Here is a 25,974-nt window from a genome sequence, read left to right as displayed (position 1 = left end):
TGGCCATAATAAGCTATAAACAAAAGTGTTTTGGTCAAAGGTCAAGCACTAGGTGCATGTTTTCAATGAACATGTTGGATACACAAGCCAAAAAGGTAGCTTGTTATAAGATTTAGGCTATGTGGTCTTGGCATTTGCTTTGTTACTTATTACTAGTGCAATGCACCAAAGTTGGCTAGCAAACCAATCATGCCACGATACTTAATAACTTGTTAAGGAGATAATCACCCCTTGTACACAAGAGCTGGTTTCTTCATGCTTTACAAGAAGACACCCTTCACCTTTGCAGTCGTTTGCTTTGCTTTGGCATACTATATATTCTTTTCCACTTCATCTTGCCATTACACTTAGGCACATAAGTGAGGTTGCGCAAATAACCAAAAAGATCACACACACCTCAAAGGTCTAGCAAGGAACAAAATAAAAACTTTTGACTTATTCTATCACACTAAGTTCAATTCACAACCATTGTGTGCATTTTCAGCACTTCATGCGCGCCCGGTGTCCTAAAAAACCTAAATTTTTTAGGGTCTCTAACAAACGTAAGATTGAGGCTAAGTTTTAGATTCTCAATGCACACTCAAATGTGTTAAACCTAGCATGACTTAACAATAGGTTAGCTAGAAGCTAGTTTCGCGACTCTTTAGAATTTATGCAAGAGAAACATGTCATCATCCTACAAAACTACATTTAATTAAGGAAAAGATAAATCTCTCCAAGGTTTACCTTTCAAGTAGGTGAATGATGCCTTCATATGCCTTCATGTTCCCCCCTTCTTATCCTTACTCCATACGTAACTCCTAAACTTTTACATGGAAGCTCATTGGTGAGTAAAACAAAGAACACTTTGTCTTTACCCAAACCTCATACACCTACACCCACTAACTCAAGTTGTTTAAGCTCTTGTTGTTTCTCTAATCATTGAGGGGTTTGAATCTTAAGGTTGCCACTCACTAAATAAACACATTACACTCCCCCCACAAAAAGAGGCAGCCCTCTCTCTAGAGGGACTTGTGTACAACTCCTCAAATCGACCACCATATTCAACATGACAAATGAACACCACCTTGAGGGAAAACTATCCAAGAGGATATAGTTGTTAAAAAAGCACCTTCATTTGAATTGCACCTTAAGGCAAACCTATAAAATGTAATTGTTAGCAAAGTACCTTTACATCAGATAGGTATCGTGCTAATGGATGAGAGTGCAGCTGAAAGTGAATGAAGCCAAGATAATGTAATTGTTAGCAAAGTACCTTTACATCAGGTAAGTATCATGCTAATGGAGGAGAGATATGCATGCTAATGGAGCAGAGATATAAGGTTTGTTACAAGGGCCAGAGTAAGAGGGAACACATGATGTAAATTTGATTCAATAACATCACAAATGGGTGAAATGTGATATGTGTAGTGTCATCTTCTGCTCGGGAGAAGCCAAAATCTCCGCTTACAACATGAGATGTATACATATGGATTTTCTTTGTAAGACAAATTTAGGAATTTTGGGAATTATTCGAGTCCCATTTCTTATAGGATTGGTTGGAAACTCCGTATTTTTGTGTAGTTTGAGCTAACATCTATTTGTTGGTGCACTCTTTGTGCCAATAGATTATATCTTGACACAACTATTTGGCGTATTTGTTTGTAGCTGTATAGATACATACGTGACACTAAACTTAATTGAGATTATACAACACCTTTCATATGAAGAAGATAATGTTAAATACTATCTCCACTTTGAGACATTGAAGTAAAAACATGGGGTTTATTTAATTTGCCAAAAGAATTCTAAATATCATTATAAAAAGGAACCTTAAAAATGAGAGATCTCTAAAGGGTGTGGTGTTAGAAACAACAAAACAAAAAGTAAATCTCAATGACAGTAACAATATGCTAAGTTTACGATTGATCCACAGATAAAAACCCATCTTAGACACTATATCAAGATTATAAATCATGATATATATGCTCAAATTTGAGGGACATTGAAGTAAAAACATGGGATAATAATGCCAAAGAACACTTGTTACATTCAATGAGATTGTTACATTCAAGTTTACAATTTATCCGAAGACAAAAATCCTTCGTCAAGATAATAATTGAGTACAAATTGTATCTCAAACATAGCGTTTTCTCATGTATTGCTCCAATACATACAAAGTTTCTCTATCATAAGCTGCTTCATTTACTAAAGTGTTGCAAGTATACTCCCGTTTGTTCTTTGCATAAATCCAACCAAGTAACCATGCGCTGATTGTTGTCTCCAAAAAACTTTGAAGCTCCTCTATATTTTGATTCCACATCTTTGGAAAAATCAAGTAGGTTCCGGGCATATTCCACATTGCATTGTAGAGGGTATCATCAAAAATTAGTGTGTTATTTCCATCCAGGTCATGAAAAATTCTCCATGCTACATCTAAGTTTTTGTGGTATACAAATCGATATCCAATAAGAAGATCCGTCTTTTGACATGCTGCATGCCCTGCTACGACCTTAAACTTTTGATGGTGCCGAGGAAAGCACAACTCAAGAATGCGTCGAGTCCTTTGTAGTCTATTAGTACTCCAGATCCATACCTCAAACCATTGCATACAAAAATCAAGGAAAGTGAATGCATCTTTGCGAATCAAATGCCAAACACTTGTATTCTCTTCCACAAGATGCATATGTTTGGCCCAGTCTGGACATACATCACCATGTTGCATCTCAATGGTCTTAAGTAAAACACCATTGAGTTCAAGTATCAATACTCTTCTTTGTTTCCTTATTGTATCTGGGGGTGGTGGAACTCTTTTGCCTCTAGGTACATAAGTCACCAATGATTGGTGCCACCTCAATAGTAAGTTTTTTGTACACTTGAAATCAAAGCTATATGCTTCAACATATCCTGTTGAAAACAAAATGTTTGGTTAATGTACATTCAAAATTTTGAATAAATATATTATGTGCCAACAACATAAATTCATCCATGATATGGATGGTCTTAAACCTTCATAGACAAATGCTCCAATACCTCATTAGTTCAACCAAAAAAATAAAAGAGCGAGTATATTGTCAATGCTAAATTTCATCAAATTTATTGAATATGATGTATAAAAAATTTTCACTATTGAGATAATTGAGTCTATCCAAATTAAATTATTATGATATTCATAGCCTTACACCTTGACAAGGCAATATATTCAATAAAAAACAAACACATCTTTATTACAATCGAATTGCAAATATTGACAAAAGAGATAATCAAATGACAGTAAGTTTGAAGGCATTTGATTTCTTGATACAATAGTGTAAAGATTTGGCTCGTACAATCCAAAAATTAAACCCATCTAAGTACATTGTTTTGGCCAAAGCTTAAGTCTATCTTATGGGCTTTTAGGTACAAAATGGCTCCAAACATTCTGCACCCAACAAGTCTTGATATTTGTACAGATCTCATACTTCAAACTGCACGTTTAGACCTCAGAAATGGTTTCCTTCGACCTGCACAGCAATAACTAGTTTGGGTTAGGTTGGAATCTGATTATACTATCACTCAATGTTTAATGAAACCAGACATTATCCTACCCATAAGCTCAAGTAAGCCTTTTGTAGCCTTGATATGTATGCTTTTGCTGCAACTCCACTTATGAGATGACCACGATCATATCCCAAGCGAGTAGCATAAGCAATAGCGTGTTGATCACTCAAAATCCTTCTTTTGTAACACACTTTTAACAAGCTTAGCTGGTCTTTGGATAGTAATGGTACTCCAGCTTTGGATGCCAACATTGCTAGATCCTTGCTTATAGATTCTACTTCTCTTTTTTTCCCTCTTGATTGGACATACTTTAGCTTATCACCATATAATGGTAAGTGTGAAGATGCAGAAGATGAGTTTTCCACTTCTTCTCGCAAAAATAGGGAGGTGAATTGAAGCCATTCTTCCAGTACATCTTGAAAATCGATAAATAAATTATGGCCATGTGTGATAGGAGATTGACCTAGCCGATTAAGCAAAATAATAGACCTAATGTCATTTGTATTATTTAGATTTAAAAGGTAGGGTAGAAGGTCATTGCACAGTATGTAGTCGTGCCCTCCTTGAAAACTTTCAGGGAAGAGACAGTTGTCTTTTGGATTAACACATCCCTTGAAAGGGCTATCATCAATAAGCAATGTATTCTTCTTATTGCAAATATCTTGGAACTGATTCCAAACCTTGAGTAAAGGTTTAAACATAGCCTCAACAGTAGGCTTATCTGGCCTATACACTTTTCGAAGATTATGGATATAACATTCTTCTTGTCCCCACACCATAAAGAAATGATATTTCTTATGTGCATACTGTTCAGGAGTGTTTACATAGGCACAAACATTCTTGTGTAGCATGGTGGACCAAATACCAACATGAAAGTACTGGCAAATCTCATCCAAAAATTCAAAACACCCGGGGCGAATAACAACTGTGGTGCGACCAATATCAATTCGAATACAATTTGTTTGTGGATGCCTCTTCTCTTTCTTGTTGAGTAAAACTCCATTAAGATCAAGTATAAGTGCATGTTTCTTTATGGTGATTGCACGAGGAATATTTTCTGCATACAATACAGAAGAATGATAACACTTTAATGTGTTTACATACTTAACAATATTAAAACAAGTGATCCTATATTATCAATGAGAGCTAATTACAACAAAACATCCACAAGTTTACTTTCGTTTCATGCTCCCATATTCATCTATGACGATGGCTCCTAGACGTGATTGCATTTCCCTATTGATTGGTGAAGATTGAAATACTAATCTATCTCCATCTCTCTCAAAAGAATATAAACTTCCTAGAGGCCTACTCTTTTGTGTATCGGAACGTAGCTCCTCAACACGTTGCTCTATTTCTTGCGTACTTAACTTGTGATTGTTAGAAGCAGCTATACCTGCAAAAACAACTCTCGCTGAGAAACATACTTTTTAACACACAAAATTGCTGAATAAATCATCTTAAATAACATCCTATTGAAAAAGATATACCTTTAGTTTTCTTGGCACCCTCTGCCACCACAGAGTCCTTGATTTCAACTATTCTCTCTTTATTCGTAGCATATGTAGCCTCATCAATTTCTTCAACACCCTCTGCCACAGAGTCCTTGATTTCAACTATTTTCCCTTTATTTGTAGCATATGTAGCCTCATCCATTTGTTCAACAATCTCTATTTGTCTCTCCTTGGTTGCAGAAGTGTCTTGAAGCTCTTCATTGACTTTATCTTTATTCTCACTAACCTCAACATTAACTTTCAAATTAGGAATGTCCTTAGTCTCTTTAGTCCTATCACTTGAAGGCCTTGAAGATGTTTGCAAAGCTGAATCATTGATGTGATCTACCTCCACCATGTTGTCTTCATTATTTCTAGCATTTAAATCATGAGAGTTGATCTGTCTAGTAGGGCTTTCATGATGATGTTCTAGTTGAGCAATGTTATCTTCGTCTTTCCCTTCTTTGTATATATCTGTAAGATTAAAATAAAATGCTATTACTTTTAGGATTTAAATAATACAACAAGGCTAATACAATACTAGTCATTTTTATATCTACACATATACTTTGTATCCAAACTTAGATTACTAAACTTCGACTGATGTACCATAATGAATTAGGAACCATAACATAAGAGTCAAACTTGAGTTTGAGCCTCACTTACAAGGGCAACGTAAAGATTGCTCAACTTGAGATTGTGCCTTGTGTTGGAAGACATCCCCAAGGTTGGACATAAGTGGAGGTACGGTTGAAACTTAAGTTTGAGACTCACCGCTACACTAGGATATGGAGTAAGTGTAATTTCTTAATAGTAAGTGTGCGTCATCATTTGTATTAGGCTCAAACTTAATTTTGAGCCTCACTGCTACACTAGGATATGGAGAAATTTCTTAATAGTAAGTGTGCATCATCATTTGTACTAGACGTTGGCATGAAATAAAGGATAAATAGAATAGAAATATTCACTTCAATAGAAAAATGTTAAAAGTGAATCCAAAAAAGCCAATGTATTAATCAAAAGACAAATTATTATTTCAACAAATCCACACTTTGAACAAAAACTTTGCTAATATTAGTTGTTGATAAGCTCCTTTCAATGATTCGTTGTACATTCATAATAAGCACTATCAATGCACTTTTCTACCTTTCTTTGGTTGAGAGCTTGATGGGCTATGAGCATGGAAAGCCTTGTTGACATCTGTATCCCCAATCTTCTCAACGGCCATAGCAACCCCAACATTTGTAGCTTCCATGGCTTTTGCAGAATCCAATATATCATCACCATTCCCACCTTCATCATCATTTTCATGCCTTCCAATATCTTCAAAATTGTCTTCGGCATCCTCATTGAATAGAGCATCATTCCCTTGGTCCTCTTCATTCCTTTGCCTTGCATCTTCAAAGTCTATAGCATCCCCAACTTCTTTATCATCATCTGTGTCATTTTTGTTGTCAATATCATCACCTTCCTCTTCGTCCTCTGTACTTGGTGGGTCATCAATGTGAAGATTTTGAAGGTTCTCTTTTTCTGCATCATCTAGTGTTTGCTTTTTTGTGCCGCCACTTGCACCACACCACTCTTGCAAGGACAGGTGACCATCTAAAAGAGCAGAGCACTTTGATTCTAATGCCATCGCTTCCAAATCATCTTTGCATAAAGCAATACATCGTCTCTTCTTTAGCAAGCTCTCCTCTAGCACAACTCCACCACAATATATCTCTACAACATAGCTCTGTTCAGGACAAAACCCTGTGATGAGACCATCAATAAAGCCTTTGTCGATGAATTCTCTATTTTGGCCACTAGATCCTGAGATGAATACCTTTTTTGTGAGAACCTTATCAATGGCCTCAAACTTGTCAACCTTGCTGATGAAAAGAATAACAGTTGCAATCTCAACTGTTCCAGATGTCCAGGCATCATCTTTTTGTGTGTGGATCACACCAAATTCATAGTGCACCTTTGTTGAGTGGCTAGAAATCCCTTCGATAAGCATTCCAATGGTGATGAAATCAACAAAACACACAAGAATATATTCATATTGTGAGTTTAGTGTGTTCAAAGCAAGTGCCAACTTGGAGAAAAATTCTGACGAGAGCTGCTCCTTTGTACCATGTAGGTCCATGATTGCCAGCTGAAATGGTACATGCTCTTCACTACAGAAGGCTATAATCTTTGTCATATCAAAACCCACCCCCCTAATTTTCCAAGGAATAGACTCTTGTTGAGATACAATACCCATAGATGCTCTATATAGGTGATTCAGTAAAGTTACTACACTTTTTGAAAGTGAAGGATTTTTTTTTGAAGGATTGAGAGCATCCCTAACAAAGGACTGGCTGTAGCTCCTCAATTGATTATACTCATACTCCCCTAGCTTATATGTCTCACACACCTGTTCCCAAGTCATCTTTTCCCTTGTCAGATCAAAATAGAAGGCGGTTATTGCATCTTTGAGAACTCGATCTGTTTTTAGCTTCCAAGCCATCTCCTCCATATCCATTCTTTGATGGGTTTGCTTTCCCTTTTTAAGCAGTATTCTCTTGTCAAGAAGTGATGTTTGAATGTCCAAAACTTCACTCTTCTGAAGGCCTAAAATGCACCTAAACAGCGTTGGGCCTAGTTGGACTGTTCCTGGTGCCTGCTGAATTTGCCCACTCTTCAAAGTTGGAAGTCTGGGATTTTGATCAAGACCTTTAGTTGGAGTTTCGCCCTTTGTATTTGGTAGCAAGCCTTTTGCATAAAGCCTCATGATCTTAACCCAGTTCTGCCATACATCATCATCACATAGAAGCAAGTGTAAATCATTTTTGACAAAGTTCTTATGTAATGTGTGCTCCGTGGTCTCCACAAAGGCCTGCAAAGTTGCAAAGTAAGAAGTTAGCCCCCTCACTATAGATATCACAAAATATTAGGAGGAATTATGCATCTATGGGCTTTCAATCATTTGGAGCTTATGCTCAAACTTGAGTTTGAGCCTCACTTGCAGTGCTAAACTAGTATATAATCGTGATGCTCGATCTTAGGTTTGAGCATCACCTCCGTATGCAAATCTAGCACTTGCAAGTGAGGCTCCAACTTAAGTTCGAGCCATAATTAGATATGCAAGTGCTACACCATCACAGAGAGGTGAGGCTTGAAGTTCAATTTCAAACCAAACTATTAAGTTTATGTAGTTTGAGAAGAAGACTTACATGCATCTTTCTTATGCTACTGCTATACTTAAAACTATAGATCTATGAAGAAGTAAAGAAGAAGTAATGTAGGTCTATGATTTACCAAGATATAGCAAAGAATCAAAAGAGTACCTTCCAAGACTCGTCCATCTTGGGTTGATTGACACCAGGCAAAGGTTTACTAGGACGACCGTTTGCATGCCATTGTGCTCGAGCTTGTAGAAGTTGATCGAGGAATGGCTCCTTTTGCATTGACTTTGCAACAGATAAATTCGCATCCTTGGAAATGTCACGAGAAATCTTGGGCGGGCAATTTACAATTATCTTACATCTCCTGAACCTGAATTGCTGACGCAGTGGAGGGGTCACTTTAGCCATATTTAGAGCTTGCAAGCTTTTTGCAGCACTAATGGAGTGTTGACCAGAGATAATCCAATATTCAACTTTATGAATATCTTCTTTTGCGAGTTTATCAAGGGGTTGTTTTGTAGCACGATTACAGGGCATCAAAATTGCAAGTATCTCCTCTTGCTTTGGGTCCTCAATAAAGTCTTGGGTCAAAATACGAACCCAATCCTTATTTAACCTTCTATACACATAGTTTGAAGGAGCAGGATAACATTTCATCACATCAATGCTGAAGACCTCATTTAGACCAAAGGGATAATATCCCTTCTTTATTTCTAATGAGATAATTGCTTTGCTGCCCTTGTTTAGAGTCTCAACCTCCATTAGCTCGTCCTCGGACGCATCTATCTTCTTTGAACCCCTTGCTGGTTTTGTCCTTTGCCTCTTTAAAGAGATTTCCTGAACCTTTGTGGAGTGCTTTGCCTTTCTCTTCTTTGCAAGTGCTTGCTCCTCTTCTTGCACCTGAGAGCCTGCCATGTCTTCAGCTGCTATTGTGCTTACATCAAGGACTTTTATTTTGTCACCCTCCTTTTTATGTTTTGAAGAAGTTGCACCAGCATTTGTAGATGCTTCAAGTGCACTCTTCACTATGGCCCTGCCTTTTTTCTCCACAATTTTCCTAACTTGAGTGGTTGTTGTCTCCTTTTCAGGTATGGACTTTTTTCGTGAATCCAAAGCCTTCTTTGCATACCTCACTGCTTTCACCAAGTCCTCCACATTATCCACCCCTGAGTCTTCTTGATTGGAAAAGTCAATGATCTTCAATCCTAACTTTACAATACAATTGTCCTTTCCTAGTTTACTGCCAGTCATGTCTGCTGGGTGAAAAGTTTCCAATGATAAGCAAAACTTATTTGCTTTTGTAGTTTCTCCTTCTGGCAATACAGTGCATGTGAAGCATGGATTTGCTCTTGCATCCACATCATCCTTAGCGCCTACCACAATCCCCATATCTCCATATGATGTATCACCTTGAGACAAAAACAAATGGAGGACTCCTTTGAAGTTTGCACTAGCATCGTAGCTATCCACAAACCATTTTACTCCTTCTTTGTTACTCAATTCGAAGGTTTTATCCACCTTAATTCTAGGAGTGACACTTTTAGCTTGAGTTGTTGTTTCGAGAGCATCCAGAGTAAAGATTGGTGCACCATGTGGTTGCGAGGTAGCGGGCGCTCTGCTAGCTTCCATTCCTGTGAAGCAAAAAAAAAAGTTTCAAAACCTTAGAAAAAAATGGATTTAAATGCTACATATCAAATCAAAACCTATCAAACTTAAAAAACTTAATGCATGCTACAAAAAGTTATCTTGAATAGCAAGAGCCTCACTTGCATTTACTTAATCTATACAGAAGCTCGACTTGGAGCCTAGATCCAAGTTGTGCACTCATATGCTAGGGGTACGCTAGCATAGAGAGACAAGGCTCAAACTCAAGTTTGAGCCTTAAGGCGAAGTTCCATGTATGGGAGACTTGAACTTAAGTTAGAGTCTTAAGAGGCCAGAGTACAGTAGCATGGAGAACAAAGGCTCAATCTGAAGTTCGAGCCTTAAGGCCAGTGTACACTAGCATCGAGAGCCAAGGCTCCAACTCTAGTTCGAGCCTTAAAGCCGGTGTACACTAGCATGGAGAACAAAGGCTCCAACTCAAGTTCGAGCCTTAAGGCCGAGGTGCACTAGCATGGAGAGCAAAGGCTCAAACTTAAGTTCAAGCCTTAAGGGGCCGGGGTGCATTAGCATGGAGAGCAAAGGCTCAATCTGAAGTTCGAGCCTTAAGGGACCGGGATGCACTAGCATGGAGAGCAAAGGCTCAAACTGGAGTTCGAGCCTTAAGGGACCGGGATGCACTAGCATGGAGAGCAAAGGCTCAATCTGAAGTTCGAGCCTTACGGAGCCGCGGTGCACTAGCATGGAGATCAAAGGCTCAATCTGAAGTTCGAGCCTTAAGGGACCGGGATGCACTAGCATGGAGAGCAAAGGCTCAATCTGAAGTTCGAGCCTTAAGGGGCCGGGGTGCACTAGCATGGAGAGCAAAGACTCAAACTCAAGTTCGAGCCTTAAAGCCAGAGTACACTAGCATGGAGAACAAAGGCTCAATCTGAAGTTCGAGCCTTAAGGGGCCGGGGTGCACTAGCATGGAGAGCAAAGGCTCAAACTCAAGTTCGAGCCTTAAAGCTAGAGTACACTAGCATGGAGAACAAAGGCTCAATCTGAAGTTCGAGGCTTAAGGCCAGTGTACACTAGCATCGAGAGCCAAGGCTCCAACTCAAGTTCGAGCCTTAAGGCCCGTGTACACTAGCATCGAGAGCCAAGGCTCCAACTCAAGTTCGAGCCTTAAGGCTGGCGAGAGCCAAGGCTCCAACTCAAGTTCGAGCCTTAAGGCTGGGGAGAGCCAAGGCTCCAACTCAAGTTCGAGCCTTAAGGCCGGTGTACACTAGCATCGAGAGCCAAGGCTCCAACTCAAGTTCGAGCCTTAAGGCTGGCGAGAGCCAAGGCTCCAACTCAAGTTCGAGCCTTAAGGCCGGTGTGCACTAGCATCGAGAGCCAAGGCTCCAACTCAAGTTCGAGCCTTAAGGCTGGCGAGAGCCAAGGCTCCAACTCAAGTTCGAGCCTGAAGGCCGGTGTACACTAGCATCGAGAGCCAAGGCTCCAACTCAAGTTCGAGCCTTAAGGCTGGGGAGAGCCAAGGCTCCAACTCAAGTTCGAGCCTTAAGGCCGGTGTACACTAGCATCGAGAGCCAAGGCTCCAACTCAAGTTCGAGCCTTAAGGCTGGGAAGAGCCAAGGCTCCAACTCAAGTTCGAGCCTTAAGGCCGGTGTACACTAGCATCGAGAGCCAAGGCTCCAACTCAAGTTCGAGCCTTAAGGCTGGGGAGAGCCAAGGCTCCAACTCAAGTTCGAGCCTTAAGGCCGGTGTACACTAGCATCGAGAGCCAAGGCTCCAACTCAAGTTCGAGCCTTAAGGCTGGGAAGAGCCAAGGCTCCAACTCAAGTTCGAGCCTTGAGGCCGGTGTACACTAGCATCGAGAGCCAAGGCTCCAACTCAAGTTCGAGCCTTAAGGCTGGCGAGAGCCAAGGCTCCAACTCAAGTTCGAGCCTTAAGGCCGGTGTACACTAGCATCGAGAGCCAAGACTCCAACTCAAGTTCGAGCCTTAAGGCTGCGGAAGCCAAGGCTCCAACTCAAGTTCGAGCCTTAAGGCCGGTGTACACTAGCATCGAGAGCCAAGGCTCCAACTCAAGTTCGAGCCTTAAGGCTGGGGAGAGCCAAGGCTCCAACTCAAGTTCGAGCCTTAAGGCCGGTGTACACTAGCATCGAGAGCCAAGGCTCCAACTCAAGTTCGAGCCTTAAGGCTGGCGAGAGCCAAGGCTCCAACTCAAGTTCGAGCCTTAAGGCCGGTGTACACTAGCATCGAGAGCCAAGGCTCCAACTCAAGTTCGAGCCTTAAGGCTGGCGAGAGCCAAGGCTCCAACTCAAGTTCGAGCCTTAAGGCTGGGGAGAGCCAAGGCTCCAACTCAAGTTCGAGCCTTAAGGCCGGTGTACACTAGCATCGAGAGCCAAGGCTCCAACTCAAGTTCGAGCCTTAAGGCTGGCGAGAGCCAAGGCTCCAACTCAAGTTCGAGCCTTAAGGCCGGTGTACACTAGCATCGAGAGCCAAGACTCCAACTCAAGTTCGAGCCTTAAGGCTGCGGAAGCCAAGGCTCCAACTCAAGTTCGAGCCTTAAGGCCGGTGTACACTAGCATCGAGAGCCAAGGCTCCAACTCAAGTTCGAGCCTTAAGGCTAGGGAGAGCCAAGGCTCCAACTCAAGTTCGAGCCTTAAGGCCGGTGTACACTAGCATCGAGAGCCAAGGCTCCAACTCAAGTTCGAGCCTTAAGGCTAGGGAGAGCCAAGGCTCCAACTCAAGTTCGAGCCTTAAGGCCAGTGTACACTAGCATCGAGAGCCAAGGCTCCAACTCAAGTTCGAGCCTTAAGGCCGGTGTACACTAGCATCGAGAGCCAAGGCTCCAACTCAAGTTCGAGCCTTAAGGCCGGTGTACACTAGCATCGAGAGCCAAGGCTCCAACTCAAAGCCAAGGCTCCAACTCAAGTTCGAGCCTTAAGGCTGGTGTACACTAGCATCGAGAGCCAAGGCTCCAACTCAAGTTCGAGCCTTAAGCACACTAGCATCAAGAGCCAAGGCTCCAACTCAAGTTCGAGCCTTAAGGCCGGTGTACACTAGCATCGAGAGCCAAGGCTCCAACTCAAGTTCGAGCCTTAAGGCCGGTGTACACTAGCATCGAGAGCCAAGGCTCCAACTCAAGTTCGAGCCTTAAGGCTGGGGAGAGCCAAGGCTCCAACTCAAGTTCGAGCCTTAAGCACACTAGCATCAAGAGCCAAGGCTCCAACTCAAGTTCGAGCCTTAAGGCCAGTGTACACTAGCATCGAGAGCCAAGGCTCCAACTTAAGTTCGAGCCTTAAGGCTGGGGAGAGCCAAGGCTCCAACTCAAGTTCGAGCCTTAAGGCTGGCGAGAGCCAAGGCTCCAACTCAAGTTCGAGCCTTAAGGCCGGTGTACACTAGCATCGAGAGCCAAGGCTCCAACTCAAGTTCGAGCCTTAAGGCTGGCGAGAGCCAAGGCTCCAACTCAAGTTCGAGCCTTAAGGCCGGTGTACACTAGATTGGAGAACAAAGGCTCCAACTCAAGTTCGAGCCTTAAGGCTGGGGCGGGGTACACTAGCATGGAGAGCAAAGGCTCAAACTCAAGTTCGAGCCTTAAGGCCGGTGCACTAGTATGGAGAACAAAGTCTCAATCTAGGTCGAGCATTAACACATAAGTTCTATGTAGAGGAGGCTCGAACTTAAGGTGGAGTCTATATCCAAGTTGTGGAGTCTATCTTGGATCAGTTTTACAGGTTCTTGACATATGTGAAGATACAAAAGAGAGCAGCAAGAGGTGGAAACCATATACGACGAGCAACGATCGACAAATGACACACTTAGCGTGCAATCAAGTAAGCGTTTATATTAGTGTAGACAATCAATTAAAGAAGGACTTACTTGCTGAAGTCTCCGATGTTGCACAGTCTTGATCTTGACGGATGCTTGAGGTATCCGTGGAAAAGAAACCGCTAGAAACGCAGGGCTACAGAGATTATTGCTGCGAGAGATCTGCTCCGGGGTGCGCTTGAAACGCAGGGCTGGATCTGCTCCAAGGTGCGCTTGAAACGCAGGGCTGCAGAGGGCGCGCTTGAAACGCAGGGCTGTAGAGACAGAAGGAGCGGAGAGTATTGCTGCGAGAGATTTGGTCGAGGGTGCGCAGGTTTTTTGTATGGGCGAAACGCGAGGTCGGCAGTTTTTCCTTTCTGCGAGCGAAGGCGGGTGCGCAGGTTTCGTTTGCGAGGTCGGTCGATTCTGTTTTTTGCGATTTTTTTTTTCGGAGAGAGAAGGCGAAAAAAGTTTAGGGGTCGGCAGGGAATTTCGGGGTGCGGGCGGAAATCCGTTGGGGGGAATTTCGAATTTGAATTTGGGGGGGAATTTTTGAATTTGAATTCGATTTCGGCGGCCGTGGGGGGAAACTTTTGAATTTTGAATTTGGGCGGCGCGCCGCGAGCGACGGAGGCGGGGGGGCTGGTGCGCGCCGGAGGAAGGGGGGGCGGGCCTGTGCGCCGAGAGAGAGGAGGAGGGGGGCTGTGCGCCGACGCCGGGAGAGGAGGAGCTGTGGGCGGGCCTGTGCGCCGAGAGAGAGGAGGAGGAGGGGCTGTGGGCGCCGACGGCGGAAAGGGGGGGGCGGGGCGAGGAGGAGGGGGGCCTGTGGTGGGCGCCGACGGCGGAAGGGGGGGGCGGGCCTGTGCGCCGACGCCGGGAGGAGGAGGACGCGGAAGGGGGGCGGGTCTGTGCGCCGACGCCGGGAGAGGAGGAGGACGTCGACGGAGGAGCGCCGGGCCGTGCGCCGGGACGGCCCGGCAGAAAGGTGTTTCGGTTTCGGTTTCATTCCCCAAGCCCAAGCCCAAGCCCAAGCCCAAGCCCAAGCCCAGGCCCCAGGTCCCAGGTCTTTTGATAATAGTCACTATCACTTTTGGTTATATACTCATCTTCATCCACACCCCACTTGTTCTATGGGATTAGGCTAGTTTCCCTCTCTATTCCTACTTGCTTGTGTAATAGACAAGGCTCCAACTCAAGTTCGAGCCTTGAGCTTGAGATTTCTTGTTTTCTTCCCTATTTTTCCCATACACCCCACTTATTCTATTGGATTATTCTAGCTTTCCTCTCTATTCTTACTTACTTGTGTAATAGACAAGGCTCCAACTCAAGTTCGAGCCTTGAACTTGACCTTGAACTTGAGATTTTTTGTTTTCTTTCCTATTTTTCTCATACACCCAAATATACTTATAAACTATGCGATTAAAAATTCAACTAAAATCTATATAATGCACAATGGCTCATTCCCCAAGCCCAAGCCCAGGCCCAGGTCCCAGGTCTTTTGATTATAGTTACTTTCACTTTTGGCCATCTTCACCCACACCCCACTTATTCTATTGGATTATCCTAGCTTCCCTCTCTATTCTTACTTACATGTGTAATAGACAAGGCTCCAACTCAAGTTCGAGCCTTGAACTTGACCTTGACCTTGAGATTTTTTGTTTTCTTTCCTATTTTTCTCATACACCCAAATATACTTATAAACTATGCGATTAAAAATTCAACTAAAATCTATATAATGCACAATGGCTCATTCCCCAAGCCCAAGCCCAAGCCCAGGTCCCAGGTCTTTTGATTATAGTTACTTTCACTTTTGGTTAGTTACCCATCTTCACCCACACCCCACTTGTTCTATTGGATTATCCTAGCTTCCCTCTCTATTCTTACTTACTTGTGTAATAGACAAGGCTCCAACTCAAGTTCGAGCCTTGAACTTGACCTTGACCTTGAGATTTTTTGTTTTCTTTCCTATTTTTCTCATACACCCAAATATACTTATAAACTATGCGATTAAAAATTCAACTAAAATCTATATAATGCACAATGGCTCATTCCCCAAGCCCAGGTCCCAGGTCCCATGAGTATAGTTACTTTCACTTTTGGTTATATACCCATCTTCACCCACACCCCACTTGTTCTATTGGATTATCCTAGCTTCCCTCTCTATTCTTACTTACTTGTGTAATAGACAAGGCTCCAACTCAAGTTCGAGCCTTGAACTTGACCTTGAACTTGAGATTTTTTATTTTCTTTCCTATTTTTCTCATACACCCAAATATACTTATAAACTATGCGATTAAAAATTCAACTAAAATCTATATAATGCACAATGGCTCATTCCCCAAGCCCAAGCCCACAGGCCCAGGTCCCAGGTCTTTTGATTATAGTTACTTTCACTTTTGGTTATATACCCATCTTCACCCACACCCCACTTGTTCTATTGGATTATCCTAGCTTCCCTCTTAGCAAATTAGCATTGATAGGTGAGATTCAAACTTTGGTTGGAGCCTGAACTCATGTTGAGATTGAATTACATTTATAGTTTTGTGTACTACCGCAAAAACATCGCTTCAGTCTTTCTTATTGAGATTTTGATTTTTTCAGGGATTGGAGGGTCTAAAACAAGGTGCTTCAGTGTTTCTCATTGATGGTTCTGCAAGGAAGGCACGCGGGGTTATTCATTCTATTGATGCATCTCAAACATGTGGTTTTCAATTCATTGGTGAGACATGTGCAGCAATACATGTTCAACAAAGCTTTGATGACACATTTCTCATTCCATTTGCCACAATGGATGCAAGAACAATGTCTCAAGCAGTTGGAAGCATCATCAAATGGCCATTGGTCAACCTTGTTATGGACAGAGACATTACTAATACCAAAGAGGATAATTTTGCGAAACTTCTTGTTGATCAAGAAGATCACTTTATAGATAGGGAGAGCTGGAAAGAGAAAAGTGTCATCCTCTGGGATGACAACAGATCTACAAAACTTGGCAATGGAGTAGTATTGCTGGTCCACCCATACGAGGCTATAAATTGTAGAGAACTAGGGGAGAGTAGCTTGGGTGTCATTGTAGAAGGATCTTTGCATCCAAGTTCAACTTGTGTTTCAGGTTTGAATTTGGTTAGTTGGCCGATCAGGCAACTCACATTTGAGAATGGTGAACCATTAGTGAAGGACACAGAATCTTCTTCTATTGATGAGGGTATTCAAGATCACTTCATGCAAAAAAATATTGACAGCCTAAACAATTCAAGTGATGAAAAAGAGGATGATGATGTAGAGGGCAATGATGGCGATAGTTCTGATGACAAACACCATGATGCCATGATCACTGACTATGATATCATTGAAGGGACAAATAAGAAAAGGAGCTATGTCCATAGGGTAAGGGTAATGAAAAATTACGATAAAACCCATGGAGCTGGCAAAAAATGTGATGTTGCAAACATTCACAACGTCGCAACCATTGATTGTTGCGAGAACCGATGTTGTCAAATTGGAGATAGATCTAAAATCATGCAAGCTAGGGTACACTTTTGGGGACAGAGCTATAGTACACGATACACATTTGTACTAGATTGCATGGGCATGGCCTATAGACAAGGTCAAGATGACGAGTGCTTTGAGTTCACATTTGATGGGAAGAAGGTTTGTAGTAAAGCATGGTATGTAATGCATGGCATCGGTAAGTCAACGTTCTATAGGCTCAGAAAGAAGTTCTTGAATGGTGCATGTAATGTCAGTCATGGCAACAGTGGGATAATACGAAAGGGCATGACACATGTTGAGATGGCAAAATCAATCATACAGGGCTTCATAGATAATAATGCCGATCAAATGCCACATAGGTCAAGGACAACTATGCATGGAGCCCGCGAGACCCAACGTGTTCTACCAACAATGTACAAACAGGTGGACATATTGCGTGAAGTGAATGACACACTTGTCTCGTTCGAATACCGGCCACTGTCACAACCATCATTCTCAAGATTGTGGAACACAGAGTTCAAGACAGTTAGTTTATCAAAAACCAGCACCTTCTCAAAATGCGACATTTGTACGGCAATCAAGGTCAAGTTGGAATCAACAAAAAATCAAGAGGAGCGTGCCAGATACATGGCACAAAGAAGGGCACACATATTGAAACAAATGAGTTGTAGAAATCTATACTATGCTTGGAGGAGCTCTTCCGAAATGAACCCAAACAGGTATTTGTGTATTATACATGATAAGATGGACCAGAGCAAGACTGCCATGCCACAAATTAAACCAGTTCCTAAATCTCTCAATGGGGTTGAGAGGCTTCCAGTATCCTTAACAGGAATGCTCACTCATGGACATGGACAAACAGCTTATGGTCACTTTGCCTTGGGGTTATGGCCAAGTGATCCCAACTTCACAATTTCATCTCTCTCAAAATGTTTAAGAAACTTAGAAAGAGGAGAGCAACACATGTATGGTGACTTGAGCTCACAAAACTCAGATACTGAACCACGAACAGATCTTTTTGATTGTGTTTTGTCTACTATGGCCCTGTATCAGCATATGGAAGTACTGAAGGAGAGAAATGCATATTGCAAGCAGAGCATTGAGGATGCAGATGCAGAGACAGAAACAAATGTGGATATAGAGGAAAATTGTTCTTCACATATGCAGTCAGTCTTTCATACTAACACACATGTGCAAGATAGGGGCAATGGAAATGCGTCAAGTTTAATGCCATCAAATTCAAGGACATTTTTTAAGAGATTTCCAAGGACGTTGTTGTTGCAACTTGACAATTGTGGTTCTGAAAATAAGAACCGTTATGTATTTGCCTATCTATCCCTATTGGTTGCACGAGGAGTGTTTGACATGGTGCAGCTTGGTTTTCTTATGGTTGGTCATACTCATGAAGATATTGATGCATTGTTCAGTCGCTTCTCTCAGAAGTTAAGGAAACAAACCATTTTCACATTTCCACATTTGATGAAGACCTTTAATGAGTGTGTTAGCATGCATCCAGCACCCTTTCTCCTACAAAAGGTGGCAGACTTCAAAGGCTTTGTCAAGGGATGCTTACATGATGGAGCCGATAGCTTGATTGGACATTCAAAGCCATTGCAATTCAGGTTTTATATAAGTGATGGAATACCTTTGATGCAATACAAAGTACATCCCAAAAATGTTGATTGGTTACCAGAAAGCGGTATAGAGTTATGGAAGAGAAATGACGAGGGAGGACCCAAGCTTCCTGAAGGTTTTCCAAAAGTATTGCCACCCTTTGAGTATGTTAAGGAAAATGAGAAGGTTGCGGAGGGCTTAAAAAAACATGTCAATTGGTGGAAAGAGCACTTGCAAGAGAAAGGAGACCAAAGTGATTATGCTAAGTGGATCAATCCGGTCCTTGCCTATTGGGAGAATCTTATGCTAAACATGCAAACCCCTAGTGCAAGGGAAGACATTGGATTTTATGACTTTTGGCCAAGGAGTGTATGCGAAAAAGCTGAGCCTCTTAACCTTCAAGTGGAGGATAATGTAGATGAAGGGTTTGATGTAAATGAGGACCATTATTGTGGTCCAATGCGCAACAAACCTGCTGAAGAGTTCAACCCGACTCTCGATGTGTCTATTAAAGGAGATTTTGCACTTGTACAACCTTGTGATGCAAATTACCCAATATGGTTGGGAGTGACAACAAGTGATGTTGATCAAAACAACAACTCGATAAACTACCTACAAGTTCAGATACAATATTGGGCACCAATTTCAAAGAAGAAGAATGCAAGTGATGTGGAGGTTTATAAGGATTGCTGGAACAAGTATTGGCGAGAGAACAGAAATGATCCTCAGCGCTGGGAAGATACTAGCTGCATCATTTGGGCATGGAAGCCCAAGGGTGGACGACTTCCAGAGAAAATCAAGATTCCAAAGGCTATAATACTGAAGGCCAAACAGAATCAATTGAATCAACATGTCAGTGCAGTTGAGCAAGAATGATTTGTTAGCATATGGGCAACTAGCTTCGTAATCTTTTAGCAATGTTGTATGAAGCTACCAAACTCATAGTTCGATCATTATTCAGATTGTAAGGCTTTCTTAAGCTTTTAGATTTATGGTTCACCCATTGTTCAAGAATTTTGATTCAATACAGATGGTGATCTTTTTAATTCTATCACCTAGACTTTCTTACAACTTAAAGTTACATTGAATATCCTTTCTTTGTTAAAGTTTCTGTGTTTGATGGTCAACTGCTGGAGGCTATGTGATATAACAAGCTTAATTCCTGGTGTGCATGTGTGTGTGTGTGTGCAGGCAAATTTACATCCCACCACCAACATCATATACACTTGTTACAAATGTACAATAGTATATAAATCATATCGCATTATTCAAATGCTTGTTGAGAACATCCAATAATAAATCTTGCATATCGTACAGTAAACATTGTATTGGATCTAACAACAAAGAATGCTTGTTGAGAACATCCAATAATAAATCTTGCATATCGCACAGTAAACATTGTATTGGATCTAACAAAAAATTGTCCCAAAATTGTGCATATTTTCCAAAATTCCTAAATTTGAGTTTTGTTAAATTATATAAACAAAAGAGCAATAAGAACATTTGACCACGCGAAAGAGCACGCATGATCACACACACAAAAACGTTCGTGTGGGTTTCCAAGCGTGCTCTCTCTCGTCGTCAGATAGACGTTATCACCCTCTAGCAGTCTTGGAAACCATGCAGTAAGCAATAATAGATATATAGAATGGCACATTTAAACTGTGTTGGCATATTAATAAATCATCAAGAACACACGCAAAAGAAAGTGCGTGGGCAGTTTCGAAAACGAAAAAGGAGCTAGAGGCGAAGAGCTTACATAAGGGCTTACTACTTCGGTCTCTTAATCCTAATGGAGAGAGAGAGTATAAACCCCTTAAATTTTACCTTGGACGATCCTCTTACTTACCTTTGAGAACTCTCTGAAAGACAGACAAAAAATATGGACTCTTTGAAAACTAGCTTTAGCACAGTAACGTTAAGTTGTGCTGTGGCGACGCCGATGACGATGAGGAAAGGGAGCTTTTTGCTCCGAACTCGCAAAGCTAGGGTTAATAACAGAAAGAGACAGATAGGGTTAGCTTGAACGGCGCCGTCATCTCTAGCCGTCGACGTTAGATCCGCCGACGTTAAATTCGCCGGGGGTCCTCACGATGTGACGCTGGCGTGCGAACCCGTCGTCGTCGTGTAGTCCGGACACCAATCGGTTTGCTACGGACCATTTGTCCTCCCAAAGCCATGCAAATCTGTAAAAAGAAAATCTGACAGGTCGTACAACTTCGCACCCTGCCTTCCGCAAAAGATCAGACAAGTGGACACATGTCACACATCGTTACGGCTAAATCTTTGATTAGATGCCTTAGCACCAAGTGGCAAGTGCCCCTCCATCCTTGAGTCCTCATTATGTTCTTGTTGATTGATAAATCCTCAGCCCGCAAGTTGCACATCCACAAGCTACAGCCACTTCCTCTTTAGCCTCTAAGCTCTTCGCTTTCATGGGCATGTTATTTGCTTTCCAATTATACTCTTTTTTTCGACTGGCCTTGCGCCCAAGATCATGTGTTGAAAGAAGTGGATTAGAAGAGTCTTGAGTGCATAACCATGAGAAGTGAGAGCATGGTGGGTGAAAGAAGACATAGTTAAAGCATAGTATGAACACTAATGAAGATAATGAAGATAATCAAGGCTAATCACATACTCACGACTTACATTACTAAAAATGAGCTTGGTGCATCAATTTGTAGCCACATGCTAGCTGCCATCCACTTGCCCTCATATATCATTGCTTACATCACTAGATATTCACCTTTTTGACCACATTCTAGACTCTTCTTCACCTTTTACATTGACTTCCATTCTAACCTTTGCTAAACAATAATATAAGATTCACACACAACCAAATATATACTCATTGTTGCTGGACAAACACACATGTGTCCCCATAAACATTAGTCGACGCCACATTTCTCAACACCCCCCCTTGGTGCCTAAATGGGTCTCATCCCAAGAAGGTAATGTGACATACATCGAGATGACATTTTCCCCCTCCTTAATGGAGTCACGCACACATACATCACTTAACCCACATCATCGGTGTGGCTAGAGGTGATTACATCAACATGACATAATACCATGGACATGAACATATTTAGCATCACATCCACACACATAAGGGCACATCTTGACCAAAGGTTGCCCAATCCATATCAAGCCCATAAAACTCTACTTTCATATTTATTTCTAAAATTTTTACCCTATCTCCAAATATTTTCTCTAGCTCATCCTAGGCTTCTTTGGCATGCTCTTTGTTTGCTGATGTCATGAATAATATTATCCCCAAGACTTAACCCAATGATGACCATAGATTTTCTATCTTTATTTATCCATGCTTTGACCTCAGCCTCGCTCCCTTCATTGAGCTCATCTCCATTTACTACCCCCCAAAGCTCCTTTTGCATGAGTAAATACATGACTTTTGTTTGCCATGTATGAAATCCTTCACCACACTAAATTTATCCACTAAGATTTGAGTAGCCATGGCTTGATGAGAAGGGTCTTACCACAAGCTTATACACTTGCTTGGGCAGTGTCTACTCCCCAAAGATTAGAGAAGAGATTTGGCTCAACTTGGTCACTAATCATTGATTAATAACACTAATCCCATGTTAATCCCTAAAATAATGAAGATAAACTTTGAGCAAGCAATTGAAGGAATTATGCATACAATTGCACCAAGAAAGTTTGGAAAATGGAATAGCAGTAGGAGAGGGTGAGGTTAGGTCTGTGTTAATTGAGATTAGAAGCATAAATTTTTGATTAAGAAAACTTAATGAAAGTCTCACCAAAAGAGCGCAGCAAGTCTAGATCTCTCACCACACTTTACCAAATTGATTTCTAACTTCACAAGCTTGTAGAGCATGCTCAAAAGCCCCAACACTAGCTTGAATTAGACCATCTCAACTAGAGCAACACTGATGGGTGATTTTTTAAAAAAAGCTTGGCACTGGCTTCTGCATTGATTTCTGTCAATCTGTGTCAAATCAGCCCGATTTCTCTAAGCCATGTGGACTTTGTGATGTGGTCTTCTTGCCTCAAAGAGGTTTTTCACAATGGTGGAGAGAATAGGCAATGGGAAGCCCTCCACCACAGGGTGGTTTTCTACTCTATAGGTTATGAAGAGGATAAGGCTGAGGTTACGTCTTAATTAATGTTAATAATAAAGGCACTAATCTACTTGCTGATGAGTGTTGGGAGAGATGAAATATAGTGCCTAGCTCTAGATACCGTGTTGAAAGAAGTGGATTAGAAGAGATTATTGAGTGCATAACCATGAGAAGTGAGCTATGGTGGGTGGAAGATAGAAGAAGACATAGTTAAAGCATAGTATAAACACTAATTAATGAAGATAATTAAGGCATAAATCAAGGCTAATCACATACTCACGACTTAAATTACTGAAAATGAGCTTGGTACATCAATTTGTAGCCACATGCTAGCTACTATCCACTTTCCCCCATACATCATTGCTTACATCACCCGATATTTTCCTTTTTTACCTCATTCTAGACTCTTTTTCATTTGAGTGTGCATTGAGAATCTACAACTTAGCCTCAATCTTACGTTTGTTAGAGACCCTAAAAAATTTAGGTTTTTTAGGACACCGGGCACGCATGAAGTGCTGAAAATGCACACAACGGTTGTGAATTGAACTTAGTGTGATAGAATAAGTCAGAAGTTTTTATTTTGTTCCTTGCTAGACCTTTGAGGTGTGTGTAATCTTTTTGGTTATTTGCGCAACCTCACTTATGTGCCTAAGTGTAATGGCAAGATGAAGTGGAAAAGAATATATAGTATGCCAAAGCAAAGCAAACGACTGCAAAGGTGAAGGGTGTCTTCTTGTAAAGCATGAAGAAACCAGCTCTTGTGTACAAGGGGTGATTATCTCCTTAACAAGTTATTAAGTATCGTGGCATGATTGGTTTGCTAGCCAACTTTGGTGCATTGCACTAGTAATAAGTAACAAAGCAAATGCCAAGACCACATAGCCTAAATCTTATAACAAGCTACCTTTTTGGCTTGTGTATCCAACATGTTCATTGAAAACATGCACCTAGTGCTTGACCTTTGACCAAAACACTTTTGTTTATAGCTTATTATGGCCATTGACTTTTCCCTATTAACCAAGGTACACAAGATGAGTGTAGAATAGGCTGATTTATTTTTTGATATTCTCATCTCACAATAATACAACCCCCCCCTGCGATGTCCGTTTTCGTCTCGCTAAGGGGTCAAGTATGGATGTCATTATACTAACGTTGCTATTGTGTGTCATTGAAGAGATGTCAGATTTTCGTCACATAACTGAAGTGTGGTGCATTGCATAAATGATATCCGACGTCACTTAAGGATGCATGTTTGCAAACAAACATTTCGTCAAATAAACGATGGCGAGCATTGCTTAAGCGACACCCAACATCTTCTTTACTCGATTAAAAACTAGTGCATTATTGTGCTCTCTCTCTCTCTCTCTCTCTCCCTCTTAAATTGTATTGAGCACACATTAAATAACTCTCTCTCTCAAAGGTTGAGCATACAAGAAAGCAAAGATCAATTCAACATGGATGATTATAACATCGATAATAAGCATAGATTTATACTTGAACAATTTGCATTTGTGCACAAAGTTGAACAAAAATAAAATCTCATGTAAATATATGTAAGCATACAAGACTACAAAGTACATAAAGTGATCAAATGTCTACAAATGGTAAAATTTGATAAGTACAAATGGTAGAAAGTGAGGTAATTAGTCTTATGTAAGCTCTCTCCTTTTTTAAACTACCCATGCACTTTCTTTTGCATGATGATTTATCAACGCTAACACATTTTAAATGTGCCATTATATTATCTATTATTACTTACTACATGGTTTGCCTTTCTTTCAAGACTACAGGGTTATAATGTCTATCCACGATGAGAGAGAGAATGCTTAGAAACACACACACACATTTTTGTGTGTGTGATCATGCATGCTCTTTTGTGTGGTCAAACACTGTTTATGTAATTTAACAAAGAAATCTATATATACATCTCATGTAATAAGTGTAGTTTTTGGCTTCTTCTTAGCAAAAGATGAAAGTACACATTTCACATTTCAACCATTTGTAATGTGGTATGCTTCTTATTGAATCAACATTACATCATGTGTTCTCTCTTACCTTGTCCCTTGTAATAAAGCTTATATCTCTCCTCAATGATACTTATATGATGTAAAGGTACTTTGCTAATAATTACATTATCTTGGCTTTATTCACTTTCATGTGCACTCTCATCATTAGCATGATACCTATTTGATGTAAAGGTACTTTGCTTACAAGTACATTGTTTTGGCTATTATAGGTTTGCCTTAAGGTGTAATTCAAATGAAGGTGCTTTAACGGGATTCGTCAAACTCACATAGTCACCTTAAGATTCAAACCCCTCAATGATTAGAGAAAGAACTTTCTTCAAATTCTAATCTTGATCAACAAGAGCTTGCTTCTCACATGGAAATGTATGAAACAACTTGAGTTAGTGGGTGTAGGTGTCTTGAAAGGTTTGGTTAAAGACAAAGTGTTCTTTGTTTTACTCACCAATAAGCTTCCATGAAAAAGTTTAGGAGATATGTATGGAGTAAGGATAAGGAGGGGGAACATGAAGGCATCATTCACCTGCTTAAAAGGGAATCCTTAGAGAGATTTATCTTTTCCTTCAATGGTAAATATGGATATTAAATGTGGTTTTGTAGGATGATGGGTTTGGAGAAAGATCAAGCTATCAATGAGATGTTTTTATTGTCATAAATTCTAAAGAGTAACGTAACTAGCTTCTAGTTAACCTATCATTAAGTCATGTTAGGTTTTGCACATTTGAGTGTGCATTCTTAAGTCTTACCTCGACTACATTGAGGATCTACAACTTAGCCTCAATATTATGTTTGTTAGAGACCCTAAAAAATCTAGGTTTTTTAGGACACACAAGTGGGCATGCAGGGCTGAAAATGCACACAATGTTTGTGAATTGAATTTAGTGTGATAGAATAGGGTAGAAGTGTTTTTTTTTGCTCCTTGGTAGGACTTTGAGGTGTGTGCAAACATTTTAGTTATTTGCACAGCCTCACTTTTGTTCCTAAGTGTAATGGCAAGATGAAGTGGAAAAGAAGATATAGTACACCAAAGCAATGTAAAAGATTACAAAGGTGAAGGTTGTCTTCTTGTAAAGCATGAAGAAACTAGCTCTTGTGTACAAGGGGTGATTGTCTCCTTAACAAGTTAAGTATCATGGCATAATTGGTTTGCTAGCCAACTTTGGTGCATTGCACTAGTAATA

The 25,974-nt window shown here is 41.0% G+C and overlaps 1 long non-coding RNA gene across 1 annotated transcript; it reads right to left on the bottom strand.

The window, feature by feature from the left end:
- LOC147615357 (uncharacterized) lies at positions 1-21,303 on the bottom strand. The gene is made up of 2 exons (XR_015262832.1): positions 20,516-21,303; positions 1-1,140 (listed from the first exon to the last, which is right to left on the bottom strand). It is a non-coding gene; the product is annotated as an uncharacterized LOC147615357 (long non-coding RNA).
- Positions 21,304-25,974: the final 4,671 nt, after the last annotated feature.

This window comes from Cibotium barometz, chromosome 40, assembly GCF_041138505.1.
Source record: "Cibotium barometz isolate CiBa-2024 chromosome 40, ASM4113850v1, whole genome shotgun sequence".
Classification (NCBI taxonomy): domain Eukaryota; kingdom Viridiplantae; phylum Streptophyta; class Polypodiopsida; order Cyatheales; family Cibotiaceae; genus Cibotium; species Cibotium barometz.
The sequence above is the reverse complement of the archived record's forward strand: the minus strand, read 5'-3'. Positions and strand labels throughout refer to the sequence as shown.